This window comes from Rosa rugosa, chromosome 1 (assembly GCF_958449725.1).
Source record: "Rosa rugosa chromosome 1, drRosRugo1.1, whole genome shotgun sequence".
Taxonomy (NCBI): domain Eukaryota; kingdom Viridiplantae; phylum Streptophyta; class Magnoliopsida; order Rosales; family Rosaceae; genus Rosa; species Rosa rugosa.
Window position 1 is genome coordinate 57207180 of NC_084820.1, and position 19025 is coordinate 57226204.

Here is a 19025-nt window from a genome sequence, read left to right on the forward strand (position 1 = left end):
AGGAGGAGGAGGTAAGGACAGGAGTTTCAAGGAACTCCCAGATGACGTCATGCAACTGATTCTGCACCGACTGCCCCTATCAGATTATCTTCATTGTCGTGGCGTAAGCCTTTATTGGCGAGCAGCAATTAACAGCAAGCGTTGGCTTCCTCCTGCTCATCAACTCCCATGGATTTTAAACTGTTCTAGTACAGCAGCATGCATGAAAACATTCTACATCAAAATAGATGATGACTACTTGTTCATAAGCGATCGGAAAATTTGCAAACCAAAAGACATCACAGTCTGGAATTGTGTTGGATTAATTGAGGGATGATTGATCATGGGTACTAGAAGAACAGATGCTAACATCTTCTTCTTCTTCTTGAATCTAGTATCAGGTGCTCAAGTTATGCTCCCATCACATTCCACCCCCAATTTCTTCCCGAGAGAAAAAGTAGTAGCCTCTTCAGTACCAACGACAACAAAGTTGCAGCCACAGCAGCGGAGCTGTTATGTGACCTACCTTCACCTTCAAGAAAAAGGTCGTTTGGCCTATTGCACGCCCACTGATAAATCATGGACCTTCATTGAAGCTCTAGAATTTTCGGATGTAGAAATAGTTGATGGGAAATTATATGCTGTAGGTAGCCACGTATTAGAGTTTTTGATGGTGTTTGACATCCATTTAGATTCCAATGACAACAGACTTCATACCCACACATCAGAAAGGTTGGTTACTGTTAGTATAGGTTTGATGTATGTTGGCATTCCTAATACAAAAGCTAGAATCATGGGTCTGCTAGAGTTATCAAGTGTAAATTGGAAGAGATATATGGTCATACAATGCTCCAGCTGACTCTTCGAAGCACTCCAGGTAAGAGCATATGCATTTGCATTTCATAAAGGTCAACCTACATGCATACTGGGATTGCAATCTGTTCTGCAATCCCTGTCAGGTCAGGTCGTTGGATATTGTTTCTTCTTTTTCACGTTTTGTGCGCATTCATTAGTTGAGTCTTAAAAGGATATTTCTCTACATGATTTGATCTGTTAAGTCTTATCGTCTTTATTAAGGATAGAATCATGTTTACTTGTTGAATATCTTTTTATGATTTGTTCCTTCCATATTAGGAGTCAATTAGGTTTTGGAGTCTTTATTGTCCAAGGTTTTAGGGGGAGTCTGAAATATATATACAACTTGTAAAGGCATTCATTTGGGACCTTAAAGCGAATAAGAATTTGTGCATCTATTGAGTCAAAGTTTTCCATTGATTTTGTGAGAAACCGTGTGCTTCAGATTCGAGTCTATGAACTACTTGATCCATGTTTAAGTAGATCATTGAGTCAAACACATTCATCATTCTTCACATCAAAGTGTTCTCGAGGTCAGTTGGAGTAATTGATGTGCGTACAAGGTTAAAGGTCGAGGTCGATCAACACCTATCAACCAGTGAAGACAGTTCAAAGGTGGTGAAGATCTACGAGGACAAGATCAGACAATCTACTAGTGTGTCTAGTAAGTAAGCCGAGCTCAGAGCTTTGGATTGTTTGTAAAGAACTTGTATTCTCTCATCTAGTGATTTGTTTTCATTAGGGTCTTTAATCTTAAAGGCCCCGCAGTTGTTTCCTCATTTTTGAGGTTTTTACTGCGCAAACAATTCTGGTTTTTTGGTTGCTGTGTGTTTGTGATTATCTTTGTTTGCCTAGTTATCTCACTGCTGTTTTGGGATTCATATCTGTGTTTCAATCCTTAGTATTGTCTGTTACTTTTTGAATTGAAAGAAAGTGTGATTTCTGTGAGAATAGCCTATTGACCCCCCCTCTAGGCGTATTTGTTTCATCCTAGTATTTTCAGTTACTCTTCTGTGATGCCCCGGAAATTCGTATTTATTTTCCGAGGATTTTCCGGAATTTAAATTGTGGGTATCGAACGGTTTCGTGGCTCGTGGATGGAGCGGAAGTGTTTCGGGCGAATAATTATTCAGGAAGCGTCATTTTAGAGGGGGCGCAAGGGTTGACTTTTTATTCATTGGGTTTCTCCGAAAACTTCCTTCACGAAAGTTGTAGAGCGCGTCGATACGAGTTCGTGGACATATGGAACGAGAGAATCGGAGTTCGTATGAAGAAGTTATAGCCGTCGGAAAAAGTTTCCATTTTGGTATATATAGAGGATTTTTCCGGAAATTGCAAAAAAGGCCATGTTTCCATTTTGGGAAACCCAGCTCTGTTTCTCTTCTCTCCCGAGCCTGCGTCGCACCTTCCACTTCGCCGGCTTCGCTCTTCCTCCTCCGGCCACCATAGGACTCGATCCAAGGTGGGTTGTGTTCGCCTTGCTGCCCTCTACACGTCTGTGGAAGCAATCGAGGGCGGGTCGAGCTGTAGCTCGTGCTACAACGTCGAGAAAAACCTGAGAAGAGGTCGGAATCGCCTCTATTCGCCGATCTTCGTTCTCCCAGCTCCGGCCACCTTTGGCGGTGGTTCCAAAAGGGATTCTGCACTTCAAGGGACGTAGATCATTTCCCCCAAGGTGGCTTGCATCGAGTTCATCTGTGGAGATCGAATTGGAGCGAATTCAAAACTAGGGTTCATCGGATCCGTCGGCTTCTAAGGTAAAATTCGATCGATTGGTTCATATTTGGTCTTTGGTGTAGTTATGAAAGTTGAAATTGGGGTTGAGATGAAGAACTTTGGTGTTGGGAGTTTTGTCAAATTCCGACTTTGGGCCGGCGGCGGCGCCACCACTGTGGTGGTGTTTTCCGGCTACCTCAGGGATAGTTTCTGTTCCTGAGTTCGATCTACTCGTCGATACGAGCATTTCGATATATTGTTTGTAATTTTTGGAGATCGTATGAGCATGTTGTGATTTTTACGGTTTCGGACCGTTCGATGTTTTGATCCGTGAGGATTTGAGCTTCCGATCGACTTGTGGTTTTGGCATATCGATCATAGAAGTATTCCGGAGACATTGGGTGGTCTCGGATGTGGTTTCACCTCGATTGGCGTCACTTTGGGGATTTTAGTTCAAAACAGGGGTTTCGGACTTAAATCGTTTGTGGATTGTTGCTAAGTTGAAACCGTATGTGATTAGGTGCTTGACGAGGTATCCTTGGACGGTTGTTTTGTGGTGTGGCTGCCTTGTTCTGTATTGAAGACGCAGCGGGAGTTTCGAGGTGAGTAATCTCACAAGGTTCATTATGAACGGAATTACCATTATTGTTTTGGCGTTAATTATTTAACTGCAAACTATAGTTGGTATTAGTAGGCATTCCTGAGCGAATGACTACGTATATATATATTTACGTGAAATATATATATATTCTTGTGGATGATGTGTGATGAATAATACGCATGATGGTGTTCATATTATTGTTGAATGCGACTTTTCATTGAAACAATATTGTGGAAAAATATGTTTTCTATTGTTTGAAAAGTATTGAACTTGATGTTATATTTTTGAGTCAAGCGTGACTCATTTTGAATGTATTGGTCCTTGTACCAAGGGTCATAGATGGTGAGCAGGGATGGGGAAAGCCGAACTAGATGGTCGTAACGTTTTTAGGTCAGGTGTGACTTACTTAACGTTGACTTGAGACCAGATGGGGTCTGAAAAGCATGGGTCGCAGATGGTGACCAACGGTTGGTTCTAAGACCAGACGGGGTCTGAAAACCAAGAGTCACAGATGGTGACCAATGATTTATCTGTGTTATGAGCCTAGTTACCATATTGTCTTGGAGTTATGGGATTAACTGTGACTATAGATGGTATTAGTGGCATTCCTGAGTGGATGACTATGTGTGTACATATATATATTATGGGATATATATATATATATACATATGTATTCATGCATTAGTGGCTTCGTGGTGAATCTGTGTTGATGTGTTGTGTGTCTAGGTTGGACTAAAAGAATCATATGCTATTTGTTAGGTTAACAATAGGTATGATTGATGTGAGTATGTGTTTGTCCAGGTTGGACCGTTTTGATGTGTTTTATCCAGGTTGGATCGATTTATCATATTTGAATTGTTAGGTTAACGATTTATATGATTTTGCCACTGTGTGACTTTTGTGATTTCCTTTTGGGAAAAGAGTATTGTTTTGGGAAGCATGGTATGTTTTCCTTATTCTCGAGTCGAAAGGTTTTCCTCGTGTTTGGCGTGAGTTGTGCGGGCTTTTATCCCGTGATTTGGTGTGAGTTGTTTTGAGTTACTCATACGGGCTTGCAAAAGCTTACCGGGTTTGTTGTGTGACAACCCGGTGCACTATTCAAACGGTGTAGGGGTTAATCTTGCAGGTCAGGGTAATCGTGGCTGAAGCTGAGGTATCTTGTTGGCAGCAGAACTGGTAGGAAGCAAATTTAATTGGCTTTGCCATTGTTATGACTTCCGCTTTATAGTAAACTCTTAGGAGCTTTTACGTTTTATCTTGTTGTTGACAATTTAATTCGTAAGCTTATGTAATATATGACTCTGTGGGCGGGTCAATATTGACATAGTGGGTTCAGGGCATCGATATGTATATTGTATAAAGGGAAAAAATTTTCCAGGTATTTGGTATTGATGGCTGAACGTTCACGCATGTATAATTATGGGGTTATATATCGATTTTTAATTGTGTTAAAAATCAGGGGCGTGACATCTTCACCCCAACGTTAAGAGCATAGTTGGCGGCAGAGTCTACCATCGGGCTTTTGCAAAATGTTCTGAATCAAAGGACTTGTTTATGATTTTGTATCAGGGTTATCCTTATCACAAGCCCGAAGGATTTCAAGTGTTGAAGTTAGAGTATAATGTTACTACTAGTCCTCAGTGGGTAGAGATTGTTGACCTTGGTGATCGGGCATTGTTTTTGGGCACGCACAGCAACAAATTTATCACTTCTTATGATAAAACAGTTGAAAGAAACTGTATCTATTTTGTTTTCGCGGATAGTCAAGGATACAAATCTGGGGTGTTTTCCTTGACAAATAGGAGCATCAAACCTTTGACTTTTGCCAAGCATCATCACCCTGGAGTAGCGAATCGGACTCTTTTGGTTCACACCAAATCCTTGGTAGCTGGCTTTTATATAGGAATTAGGTCTGCTTTTAATTTTTTGTATTAGTAATATTAGTGTCTCAAACCCTTCACTCTTTAGCAGACAAGAGAGGAGAAAAGAGGAGAGAGAAATTAAAGAAGGAATAATGAGAAGAACAAACGGGAGAGAATTGTTTTGGTCAAAAGTACGTAGTTTTTACATGTCTAATTAGGTTTCAACTGAAGTGAAATATATATATATCCATGCCATTTGACTTCTATATTTGATTTTGTTTATAGGAGCTCTATTTATTATGGTAGAAATTCTGGTTTCCTTGTTCTGAGTTGTAACATCAGTAGAACTACACACTCACACACATACATGAAGATTGGCAGATTGCTTATCTTCCTTTCATTCTGATGGGATCACTACAACAATTTTTCCCAATAGCACCCCTTTTTAGCCACCATAAATTGTCAGTGCCAATAGTATTACAGTGATTGATCTGAAAGATTGATGAGTTCTTTTTAGAAAAAATTTCAGTTTACTACCCTGTGGTTTGCACTCAATATCATGTTAGTCCCTGCCCTTTTAATTTGATCAGCAACACCCCCATGCTTTCAATTTCAATCAGCCGTGCCCAAATTTTTCAGAGACATCCAAATCAGACGTTAAGTGGTGAGCTGGCAGCGACAAAGTCAGCGAGTGGGCCGACAGAAAGGGGTAAACTCGACATTTCCACTTAATTTTCACCCAAACTCAAAAAAAAAAAAAAACAAAACAAAAAAACCCAAATTTTCGTACCACCTCGCTGGTTAATGGGTTCTCTCCAAAACTAATGAGAACCACAATGGGGAGCAAGATGGGAAGTAGGGGTGGGCGTCCGGACCCGAAAAACCGAAAGCCCGACCCGAAAAACCGAAAAAAGCCCGATTCGGTTTGGGTTTGATATAGAAATTCTCGGTTCGGTTTAGGACCTGACCCGAATATATTTTGTCGGTTCGGTCTCGGGCTTCACATATTCAGAGACCGAAAGCCCGATCCGGCCCGATTTTCCTCCATCTTGACTATCTCAGCCAACCCGTTCATGGCTTCATCTGCAAATCCAGCATAGCATCCCTTTCTTGATTCAACCCCAGACCTGTTAGCAATTTTGGCTGAAAGCCTGAAACTCCAGACCTGTTACTCCAACTTTGTGCTCCAGCGGTGGGCCGGTGGTGGTACCCAATCGGCAGTAGAATAATTGGATCCAGTGATCTGGGCACCTATTCACCCAAGTCCTCCGGGTCAACCCAACACGCAGTTCCACGATCAAGACGACAAGATCGAGTCCGTCGTCGTCGAATTGCAGAAGGGAGCGAAGCTAATCGTGAAGGTCTCCAAGCTCCGATCTTGGAGCTATTTCTGGCTGGACGAGTACACACTACACAGAGAAGCTTCTGGAATTGGATAGGTACTTCAGACATCTGCTGGAGCCAAATTGGGTTAGGGACTTTTGGGTTGTGAGGTAGCAAAATAGGGATGTTAACCACCTGATGGATGGGATGCTTCGGAGAATGTTTGATGCTTATAAGAAGGCGGTGGAGGCCGAAACGGTGCTGTTGAGAATAGAGACGGCGGAGGCGGCGGTACAGGAGGAGAGGGGGACTGGTGAAGAGGAAGAGGCGGCGCTGGTTGTGAAGAAGAATATATGTATAGAATTGCAGAAGAATAAGAATAAGAAGTATCGAAGAAGACTAGAAAAGAAAGGAGAGATTAGAGAGTAAAAGAGGGCAGAGCCTTTTGTTTTGTTTTATTTCTACCACTTAGTTAGGACAAAATACATACAAACGTTGAACATGATAGACAGAGAGCATCATGTGCTCCAGAGGTTGGGAGCAAGGTGTCCGTCCAAGAGGTCGAGGGTTCAAACCTCGCCTCTCACCCAATTTTGTGTGTATTTTGCATAAAGTTGGGAAACTGGATTTTGGACCCGAAAAGCCCGAAGACCGAACCGGCCCGTTTGGGGTCGGTTTCTGTCAGTTTCCATTCTTGAAAAAGCCCGAACCGGCCCAGCCCGATTGTTTCGGGCTCGGTCTCGGTCTCACCAAATTTCGGGCCCGACCCGACCCGAGCCCACCCCTAATGGGAAGTAACCAAGCTGCCATCTCCTTCCTCACCAACCTTGCACGCGCCACTTTTGATCTCGGCGTCGGAGCCACCATCTTCAACTCCGTGCTCTACAGTGTAGACGACGTCCAAGCTCTGGCGCACGAGAGCTTGATTCGTTGCCAAGTTCGATCTCCTAGCCGGAAGCCCCTCGGAAATCTCCAAGCTTGATTAGTTTTCTTGATTCGAATGAGGTGGAAATCCAAGATGGGTCAGCAAAGATTGTGTCTTTGATTTCTCTACGGTTCATTCACCGACTTCGACTTCGACTCCGATGAAGATGATGGAGCTGAGAAACTCAGGTTCGAGCGACTCTGACTTCCACTTGGATAATTTTGTTTCTGTTTTTTTCATGGCGGTAATTGCTTGATTTGGGTAATTGTTATTGGGTCATTTTTGTTGGTCGTGAATTGCTATTGAGTTCAAGGATTTCTCTCGATGTGTGTCCTTTAATCGAAAGGAAATTGAACACTTCTATGCTCTGTGCTGTTCATTTGGATTTGGGTTGTTTGAATTTTGTCAGATATAGCCATCTTCTACACCTAATATGGGTTCTTCACCGTATACCTCAATTCAAATTTTTGAAACTCTAATTTGTTCCTAGTTGGTTCATGAGAATTGCTTGGTGTATATGCCTCTCACAGTACTTGAAATCTGGGTATGCTTCATTTGAACACCTCCACTTTTTACCATCTGTTCTTCTGCACCTTCTTGGCTCTGAGTCTTTCTGCCAAAGCCCATATATATCATAGCAGTCCCACCCATTTCTCTCTATCTCTTCTTGTTCCAACTATGTTGCATAATTGATCTATGATTATTAGCTTTTTTGTTTGGTCTGAGATGATTAGCAAGCTTAAATTTATAGTTGTTAATTGTAATTTTTTAATTTGGTTTGAGTGGAAATTTCGGATGTTATGAGTTTGGGTGGAAATTTGGGTTTTTTTGTTTTGTTTGTTTTGTTTGTTTTTTGAGTTGGGTGGAAATTAAGTGGAATGTCGAGTTTACCCCTTTCTGTCGGCCCACTCGCTGATTTTGTCGCTGCCAGCTCACCACTTAACGTCCGATTGGGATGTCTCGGAAAAATTTAGGCATGGCTGATTGAAATTGAAAGCATGGGGGTGTTGCTGATCAAATTGAAAGGGCATGAACTAACATGATGTTGAGTGCAAACCACAGGGTAGTAAACTGAAATTTTTCCTTTTTTTTTTTTTTTTGTACAGTACATGGAACATAATTCTTGATCTTCTGTTAATGGTGTAAAAGGGATCGGAGGAATAGTATTATGTTCTTTTTGTATTCAGGCTTTACATTCTTGAAAAAATTGGGCGTTGTATGACGTTGAAGTTGGAGGCAATGGGTCTGACATCGCTAATGTTAGGATTGTATATATCCCTGCACAAAAGTCCTGTTTTCGTAATGTGTCTTTCAAATTCAGTATAAGCTTCTAAGCGTAATAGTTTTACAAAAAATTGCTAATTAACCTTCCTTAAGATGGAAGCTTCAGCTCTATATATGCGCGCGCGCTTTGGATTGCTATTGTCATACTGCATCTCTTTGTTTCAAAGTTGAAGTTGAAACTGAATCTATCGCATCATATTGTATGGATTTATTTTGCAATTTTCTGTTTGTATTTTATTCAATGTACTGTTTTTCACATGCAATTACATGAGGATAGTTATGTTGACAGCTTTTGATTTCCAGGCATTACAGGGGCAGTCTTTAAAGCAATAGAAAGAGAACTTTGTGGCTGCAACCATGTAACTTCAGAGTTCAAGTTGCATCCATGGAGGAACGTGATGCTTAATTTCTTCGATAGATGTTTTTATTTGATTTTGTAGTTAATTTTTTTTTTATATAATATGCTGTAGAATACATTTGAGTACATTGTGCCAGATGGCACTTTTTCTTCTTCATATAGTTCTACAATTTTGCCTCCAACAGTATTGGTTTTATATTGGTACTGATTTAAGCAAAAGGTGGCAATAGAAAAGTCAACAAGGCAGTTTGGTGCCTTGGCACTGATTTGGAGGTGTAAGTTTGCCCTGGTTATAGCTTCTAGGTACCCCACCGTACGTAATTTTATTAGTAAGTTTTGGGGTAATAGCACCTGCAATGGAGGGGACTGAACTAGTATTAGTGGCTGTAAAGTGGTTAGTGAAATGATTTTTTGTTCATTAAAAATGAATTAGGTTGATCACCTTACCCTTCGTTTTTATAATTGTATTCCTAGACTTGGGAATTGGGGAATGCTATATACACACGCAGCTGAGTGTGTGTTAGCCACACTCAGCCAAGTGTCACTTTTTCATTTGTTAGAGAAATAAACCAGCAACAGATCTCTCTTATTTCATCTTTCCTTGCTTTCTCTCTTCTAATTTTGTGCCTACTCTTTAAGCAAGAAGAACCCAATCGTATTTCATCTTTCCTAAATCCCAAATTTCAGTATTTGCAATGCTCTCATTGAATTATCAAATCCCCATAAAGGTGGTGACGGCGAAGCTCACGGAGGTGGTGCTGGTGGTCATCTCCCTTCTCCGACCATGGAAGTTGGGTCGTTGAGAGGCGTATGGGGCGCCGAAGCGAGGTGGTGGGTCCATGAGATATTGTTGGGTTGCCAGGCGGGTTTGGATGGCTACGAGGTGGTGGAGAAGGAGGAGGTTTTGTTCTTTTGATCGTTGAGCTATCTAGGTGGTTAGATCTGAGACCCAGATCGGAATTCATGGTGGAATTTTTTGGATCAAAAATGGAAGTCGGAGGGAGTGGTGGTGGAGGAGAGTTGGTTGTGAGACGGGGTAAAATTGACCCAAAAACATGCACATGAGGAGAGAGAAGTGGGTTGACTGATTTATTCCTGTGTCAAATGAAAAAGTGACACATGGCTGAGTGTGGCTAACACACACTCAGCTGCGTGTGTATATAGCATTTCCCTTAGGTAAGAATAGAGTACGTCATTGCAAAGAGTCGTTTTTAACAACTAAAATATGTGTTCCTATGTTGTAGAATATTCTGTAAATATTTACTTTTCTTGTACATGTAGATTATGTATTCTGTATAATTGTAGGAGATTTTTTTCCTATTAAGATTACTCTTGTATCTCTTTATAACTCTCTCATTTGGAGATGAATAATATTAAAGGAAACCAAACATATTGAACTCTTAATTTCTACTTGGTATCAGTGCAGGTTCAATCCCTGTATTCCTTTGAAACTCGAAACCCGAATCTCGAAGAACTTCACAAATCACCTAATCAATTTAGATTTGTTTTTTCTTCTACTACCCATCACCACAAAACCATCTTGAAGTTGAAATTGCTTTTACATTGAAAGCTGCAGCATAGAAGCATCACGTGGGGACAAGTCTACATCACCACATCTATTAATTTAGGCCTAGCCGACAAGCCTTACTACAATCATCCCTCCTTTTTTGGTCACATGCAGGCCCCACTTCTGCCCAATGGAATATGATGCTGCCACCCTTGCACTCCACAATATGCCTCCAATCATCAATCATTATCATACCACTGCTCAAGATAATTTAGCGTTTCCAACGGATTTAAATTTGCTCACAACTTTTATTTTGTGGTGATATTACTATCCTATTAAAACTTGCCACGTCATTTAGAATTAATTGAATACTTAAATTATATTTTTTTAATAAAACATCATGATTAACTATAAGGGATAATGACCATTTACACAATTTTAGGATAAAAATTGCCCACTTACCCAAACACTCTAAGAGATTGTCCATTTACCCAAACACTCTAAGAGATCATTTCCCTAATACCCAATTAATTATTTTTTTATTTCTTTTTATTTATTTTTGGGACATTTTTGTCCTCTCTTTCTTTGTCACTTAGAGAGAGAAGTCATTGGAAACCTTGCCGGAATCCGGCCAATGGTCACCGGATACCGGACTGGTGACCGGATTCCGGCATCTGAAATACCCAGTAACCAAATTATTGCCCCCCAATAATCATATTATTGCCCCCCAATAATAAGTTCATTAGGGATCAATAATTAGTGAAAATGAAGATGTTTTTAATTTTGAATGTTTTAGTAGGTTTATCCAAATAAATAATCATATTATTTTCCCCCAATAAACATATTATTGGCTCCTAATAATCATATTATTGCCTCCCAATAATCATATTATTACCCTCCAATAATCATATTATTGCCCTCAATAATCATATCATTGCCGCCCAATAGACCCCAAGAAAAGCCAATTACACTATCTTTATTAGTAAATTGGTTTCCAACTCTCTCTCCTCTATCAGACCCGAAAAAAAAAAAAAAAAAAAAAAAATCCTCCTCGCCTGCAGCCCAGGCTCATCCCAGCCCACTACCTTCCCAGCCTTGATGCCTGCGGGCACACCAGCATCCCACCCCCCTCCACCCACTGCTGCTGCAATAGAATTTCAGAGAATTTGGGACATGGCCAAGCAACAGACAATTTCCAAAGCTTGAATTTCCCAAACCCAGACCAAATCCGAAGCCCACTAGCAATACAAGCAGGACCCGTTTCTCCCCGGTCCGAGATTGCGAACCGAGTGTTCGACTCCGGCATCGTCTTCTTCAAGTGCTTCGTCGTCTTCGCTACTCTACTCCGGCTGCCGCGCACCTACCAGGTCTAATTGAAGAATCTTTCAGATCGTCTCCTTGCCGCCGACGAGCCAACCATGATTCGAACTGTGCAGCAAAATCGATCCAGAACAGAGCGTCCCCTTCCCTGCCCCGGCGATTAAGCGTCGACGCGATCCGGTGCAGCATCGATGCCTGAGTGAACAAGGATGGGGGAGAGAGAGAGAGAGAGAGAGATCGGTGAGGGGGGAGGAGAGAGAAAATAGATCGGAGAGAGAGGGAGTCTGAGAGAGAGAGAGAGATGTAATTTATTGATTAAAATAGGGGCAAAACTGTCAATGGATGTTAGATCGGGTAAATGGGGTTAAAAAACTCTTAGTGGAGTAAGTGGGCAATTTTTAAGCTGAAAATGGGTAAGTGATCATTATCCCTAACTATAATTATGTTTTATAACACATGGCAGTTTTATATTGAGTGGTGGTATCACCACAAAAATATTGGTGGTGAGCAAATTTGAATCCGTTTCCAACAGGCATTGCCTTGAATGAATCCAACTACAACTTGGATGATTTGTGAAAGTAGGAACGGTGTAGTCCTTCAATGGCCTTGGTTCATCACCCATTTTTAGTTCAGGACACTCCTCCCTTAGTTGCCTTAACAACTCCTGTGCTCTTTGATCAACGTATTGAAGTAGAGTGGGTGGACCGATGGGACGAGGTTCTTCTTCACCACTATCCTCTTGAATGATATAGTCTTGATCGTCACTTGGTGTGTTTGGAGGAGATGAATGCTCTTCACTTGATTGAGCTATAAGATTCATACACACCTAAAGAACACACAAAGTGAAGGATATAAATAACTAGAATTAAAATAAAATGCAAGGTATAAACAAAAATTTAGCGCCAAAAAAAATATATATATAAATGCGACCCTTTTTTTATTATTTTTTTATTTTTATTTTTATAAATATTGTTAATATCGAATCTAATTCCAAGCGGTAAATCAAGTGGACATGCAGTCCAAGTATAGTCGCCTAGACACAAATTCCCTTTAGCATCCTTTGGGCAACCTTACTGAAATGGCCAGGTAGGGGAGGGCGATCACGAGAGGTAGAATCCATTTTGGCATGAGCTACTCCCACATAGTGGTTTAGGCCCATTTGCAAGCACTTCTGGATCCAAAAAAACCCGTCATGAACGTTGTCCCCTTCCTAGACACCATTCCACATAGGCTATACTTACTAAGATGAAAAATGTCATAAGTGTGAAGACAGTTTAACAAGTGTTAATAAAGACCGCCCTCAACCTTAAGGGACCTGAATTAGGTACCAATAAGGAGTTTAGGCCAATATTAACAAAAGAGACTTCACCTATTCCTCTCATTTTACAACTTACAATTAAAATACTAACACACTTTTTTTTTATATTTATTTATTTTTTTTTTTTTTTCAAATTTCTACCAACTTCTAATCCAAAAGAAATAAATCTAACTATCAAATATTTAATTTTGCAACTAGAAAGTGAAATTGCAATAAGTAATAAGCAAATAGCAAATAGGCAAGATTAATTCTTTTTTTATTTTCAACAAGCTCACAATTTATATTCTTCTTACCACAATTTACTAATTTACTTATCAAAGTACTTACCACAAATTCGAAAATAAGGTGACTACCACAAAAATTAACAAAACAAAGAAAATATAAGAACACATGTTGAAACACAAAAAAAGGTAAAATTCTAGCCACCCGAAGACAAACCGAGCTAGGAATCGGATTTTACTCCAATCCCCGGCAACGGCGCCAAAAACTTGTTAGCCAAATAGCCACCCTCAAGTATAAGGGTCAAGTTATAGTGTAGGGATTATGAGTAGGGGATATCGTACCCAGGGGATTGGAAAATCCACTCTAGCTAAGGAAAACCTAGAGGATGCTAAATGAATATGCAAATGTACAAGTCATAAACAAGAGCTCACAAGTGAACCAAAGTTCATGGTGAATATATGCAAGATGGTGTAGTGGTTTGATTTTTGGCTTTGAAAATGGTTTCGAATCAAATTAACACAAAATGAAACTTGAAATGTAAACTAGGCTATGTTAAATGAGATGTGATAAAATTGATGGAAGTTAGAGCTTTAGGTTGTTCACCATAGCCTCCCTTGCATGCATTGATGTTCAAACTATAAGTAATGCAAAATCCCAAATATCCAATTACCCTCTTAGCATCCGGATAAGACTACTAAGGCCTAAACTCCTTTTATTTTATCAATTTCCACCGGATAAGTGCGAAACTAACTACCCAAAAACAAGTTATATTACCGGATAAGTATCAATTCCTTGCTCCTAGATGCATAAAGATTTGAGTTTAGATAATCAAGCAAGCAAACCAATCCTAGATCTAGGTGATTTTAACTCACTACCCTCACATACACACCTAGTGTGCTATCATGCTTTCAATGTCTAAAGCTAGCTATTCTCTAAACATTGTTCATGTAATGACAAATGCAAAGTATTCAAATTAGCTAGATTTAAATACAAGCATTCACTTCTTGAATTAGCATGTGAAGATGATCATGGAAAATGCATCAAATAAGACTCCAACATCAATACATTACAAGTTTGGCTAGGGCTTTCAACCCTAGCCCCAACAAACTAACTACTCACTCATAATCAAATACATAAGCTTCAACATGTTTATGAACGTCAAACTAAAAAGTAGAGATAGAGAAGGGACTAGTGATAATCAAGTTGAGGATGGTGTAGATGAACTCATGAAGGCATTGACATGGTGAAAATGGTGATGGTGATGATGATTCCTCAAGTGATGCTAGACTCCTCTCCTTCTTCTTCAAAGGTTGATGATGGAATATGAGATGTAGAGATGACCAAGTGGTGAAATGGTGGAGTAGTGAAGCTTTTTGTCTATGAAATGGAATGGGTAGATGGAAAAGATGATGCAGATTGTGGTGGTGGTAAATGAGGTTTTATGAAGGAGATGAAGAGAGAAAGAAGATGTAATGGGGTGGAATTGGTAGTTGGATGAGTGTGATGAAGGGATGTTTATATAGAGAAGAGAAAGAGGAATATGATAGTGGAAGTATGGGTGAAAGTAGAAATAATGAGGTGGAGTATGATAGTGGAAGTATGGAGGTGGAGTATGGATATTATGGGTTCACTTTCTGCTCCTTTATTCCTTCAATTATATCTCCACCAAGAATTCGGAATGGGCCTCTGACTTCTTCATATAAAATGTTCCTCCATGAGTTGAGATCATCCTGGTAAAATTGCAGAGTTAAATTCACTGTGGTTCGGCCGTAAATGCTTCTGAAATACGTACAGGTCAGGTTTTCCAGTTTTCCTTTTTCAGTAAATTGGACTGACTGTTTGAAGGCCTTCCACTTCTATCTGGCTCTTGCACTCTTCATAAGAAATGTTTCTTAGGATGTCTAAAATAGATCTGGAGAGTTTCAGCTCATTTGGAGTTCATTTGGTCAGGCGGCCGCTCCTTCTTCCTTGTCTAGCTCACTTTCTCCTAGCCGGAGTAAGAAAATGTTCTAAGGTTGACTTTTTAGTGCATTTCCATTCTTCTCCATCATTTCCTACCATGATAAGGAAAACAATAAATATATATATAAATAAACACAAAGATTAAGCAAAACTACAAGATTAGGGAAATAATGAAATTGGATTAGTCAACATTAAATTTGAACTTTAGAACAAGTAATTTCCATGTTTTAGGGGACAAATATGTATATGAATTATGATCCAACAGGCACCTCTTATGAAGATGAGGATTGGAGCATGAGGAAAGGTTGGCTACCTCACTGGAGCCAGAGCTGCACCAAATGAGAACTCCCCTGAATTTGAAGTTTGGGTCATAGACAATGAAAAATTGAAGAGTTGGTTTATTGATTCCATGGAGCCGTCACTTATGAATCGGTATATCCGACTCCCAACAGCTAAAGATGTTTGGGAAGCAGTTGAGAAGACTTTTTATGATGATTCTGATGAAACTAGGATTTTCGAATTAAACAAGAAGTGCTTTGGGGCGAAACAGAATGGCGGGACTCTTCCTACCTACTACAATGAATTGGTGGGAATGTTTCAAGAGATTGATCAGCGTATGGCTTCCCAAAATAACACAGTGGCTGCTGTTGTTCAAGAGACTACTGCCATGGCACGAATGGGAGTTCACATGTTTATTAGTGGACTCGATTCAGAGTATGATCAAGTCCGTGGTGAGATCTTGCGCAAAATTTGACTTGGAACAAAGCTAGCTATGCCTATGTTCGAAAGGTGCATTCTGATAGGCAGGCAATGGGACATGCCTCTGAGTCCTTTGTCATGGCTGTCCAACGCAAACAGGGACCATCTAATGCTCCTCCAGGCTTCTCAACTCCTCCACAACGCCGCCCTCTGGGTAAAACAAATCCATATGCAAATACAAAGTGTCCGATCTGTGGAGATGTGGGTCATAGCAAGCAACGGTGCTATGAAGTAAATGGCTACCCTGATTGGTGGGATTTCACCAAGAAACCGCGAAAGAACCTCGGAAAAGCTGCCATAGCTACTACAAAGGAAGAGCAACCATCTAATGCCTCCGCTAATGTAGCGGAATCAAGTATGAAGGGTAAGGTATCTATGAATAGTTCTTGGATAATTGAAATAGGTGCATCTGACCATATGACTAAAGATCCTAGCCTTTTAAAACGTTGAAACCCTCCTCTCAAAATATTGTTTCTACTGCTAATGATACTCCCACTCCGGTTACCGGAGAAGGCTCTGTTGTCCTATCTAACACATTAACCCTTGATTCTGTGTCGGCCAAATTATTCTAGCACTAGCATGTATTGTGACCTTTTATCCCTCTTTTTGTGTGTTTCAAGACATTTTGACTCGGCGGATTCTTAGTTATGGTGTTAGAAAGGGGAAACTCTACTACTTGGATCTGACAGAAAGTGGAGAGCAACAGTTGTTGGGACAAGTGAATCAGGTCAATGGAGTAGAGAATGCTAAGGCAACAGTATGGCTGTGGCATCGTCGTTTGGGTCATCTATCTTTTAGTTATCTTAAGAAACTGCAACCTCATTTGTTTTCGGTTGTTAGTGATTCAGATTTTTGTTGTGATGTATGTGAACTGGCTGAGAGTCATCGAATTCCATATTCACCTAGTTTTAATAAAAGTCCCATCCCGTTTATGAAAATTCATTCTGATGTCTGAGGTCCTGCCAAGATCCCTTCTCTTTTTGGAGCTTGATATTATGTAACTTTTATTGATGATTGTACTCATATGACTTGGGTGTCACTATTGAAGAAAAAGAGTGATGTGTGTTCCATGTTCAAAGACTTTCACAAGATGGTGTCTACACAGTACCAACAAGCTATTCGAGTTTTCCAATCTGACAATGGAGGAGAATATGTTAATGGCCCTATGCAGGAGTTTATGCAATCTCATGGAATTCGACATCAGACCTCGAATTCATATACCCCTTAACATAATGGATTGGCAGAAAGGAAGAATCGACAGTTACTTGAAGTTGTGCAGGCCTCCTTGTTTGGCATGCATGTACCTCGTGAGTATTGGGGAGAAGCTGTGAAGTCCCCTGCCTACCTTATTAATCGTACTCCTTATTGGGTGATTGAATTTCAAAATCCTCAGCAGCAACTTCATAAACTTCTTTCACTTCTGTCGTTACCAAACCTTGAGCCTCGCGTGTTTGGCTGCGTAGTCTATGTTCATATTCCCAAGCCTCAACGCAGCAAGCTTAATCCCCGTGCCCGTAAGTGTATATTTGTTGGTTATGCTGAATTCCAAAAGAGTTATCGCTGTTATGATCCACTTACTGGCACTATACATGTCTCTCTTGATGTTTCGTTTCGTGAATCCGAGTCTTATTATTCATGGGGAGGTTCGGAGTCTTCCCTTCAGGGGGAGAGAGGTTGTGAAGGAAATCCTCGAGATTTATTTGCATTTGAAGAATTTAAAGCTTTAGAATCACGATTTGGAGTGGGGAATTCTCCAACTGAAAATACAACAGAAACTGGGGCTGTAGGAAACAAAAAAGAAAAGGATACAACAGAAGGAAACGAAAAAGAAAAGGAGACTGCTGCCATGGGGCCCTCCACATGCCAAAGAGACAAGGTTGTTGCCATGGGCCCTCCATCTGCCAAAGAGACCATGAAGTTGCCGTGAGAAAACAAAGTGGAAAAGAAAAAGATGATGAAGAAAGTGGAAAAGTAAGAGATGGTGCAGCCTTGGGGTCCTCCACCTGCGAAAATAGTAGTGAAGCCGTAGGACCAATGTCTAGCTCCATCAGTGAGCATTCCCAAAGTGAAGACAATACGCGCGAGGAAATTGATGACGCCGCCTCAATGCGTCATCATCTATCAGAGTTCTTCCCCCTCTCTACACCGTCAACTGAAGAATCCGATGCGAATGTTCCTCCTCAGGTACCTTTAATTTCGAATGAATCATTTGGGGTAGATAATATTGAGTCTAGGAAATCATCTGGGGTCGATGGGTGTTTACTGTAAAACTTAAAGCTGATGGAAGCATTGACAGGTACAAAGCACGATTAGTTGCCAAAGGATATACCCAGCGCTATGGAATTGATTATGAAGAGACGTTTGCCCCTGTAGAAAAGATCAATACTGTTCGAATCTTAATTTCACTTGCAGCAACGAAAGATTGGCCTCTACATCAGTTTGATGTAAAGAATGCTTTCCTCAATGGAAACTTGGAGGAAGAAGTGTATATGGACATGCAGCCAGGGGTCAAAAATATGCCTTGCGATACTGGCAAGGTTTGTAAGTTGAAAAAGTCTCTGTATGGTTTGAAGCAGTCCCCTAGAGCTTAGTTTGGAAGATTCTCCAAGTCTATGAAGATGTTTGGATACAGACAAAGCAACTCGGATCATACCTTGTTCATCAAGCGTAGCCGGGGTAAGATTACTGCACTGATAGTATATGTTGATGATATGATTGTCACAGGGGATGATCTAAAAGAGATGGAGGCTATACAGAAGTATCTTTCTAAGGAGTTTGAGATGAAGGACCTTAATTGGGCAGTTGAAGTACTTTCTTGGAATTAAAGTTGCAAGGTCTAAAAAGGGAATTTCTTTGTCTCAACGTAAGTATGTACTTGACTTGTTAGCTGAAACCGGGATGCTTGACTGCAACCCTATTGAGACACCGATCGAGATGAACCACAACCTCGCCATCTATCCGGATCAGGTTCCAACAGATAAAGGAAGGTACCAACGCCTAGTAGGGAGGCTCATTTATCTTTCTCATACTAGAC

At 40.5% G+C, this 19025-nt stretch overlaps 1 long non-coding RNA gene across 1 annotated transcript; it reads left to right on the forward strand.

Moving 5' to 3' along the window:
- Positions 1-7129: 7129 nt before the first annotated feature.
- On the forward strand, positions 7130-9087 carry LOC133742649 (uncharacterized). The gene is made up of 2 exons (XR_009862661.1): positions 7130-7449; positions 8849-9087. It is a non-coding gene; the product is annotated as an uncharacterized LOC133742649 (long non-coding RNA).
- The last annotated feature ends 9938 nt before the right edge of the window (positions 9088-19025 follow it).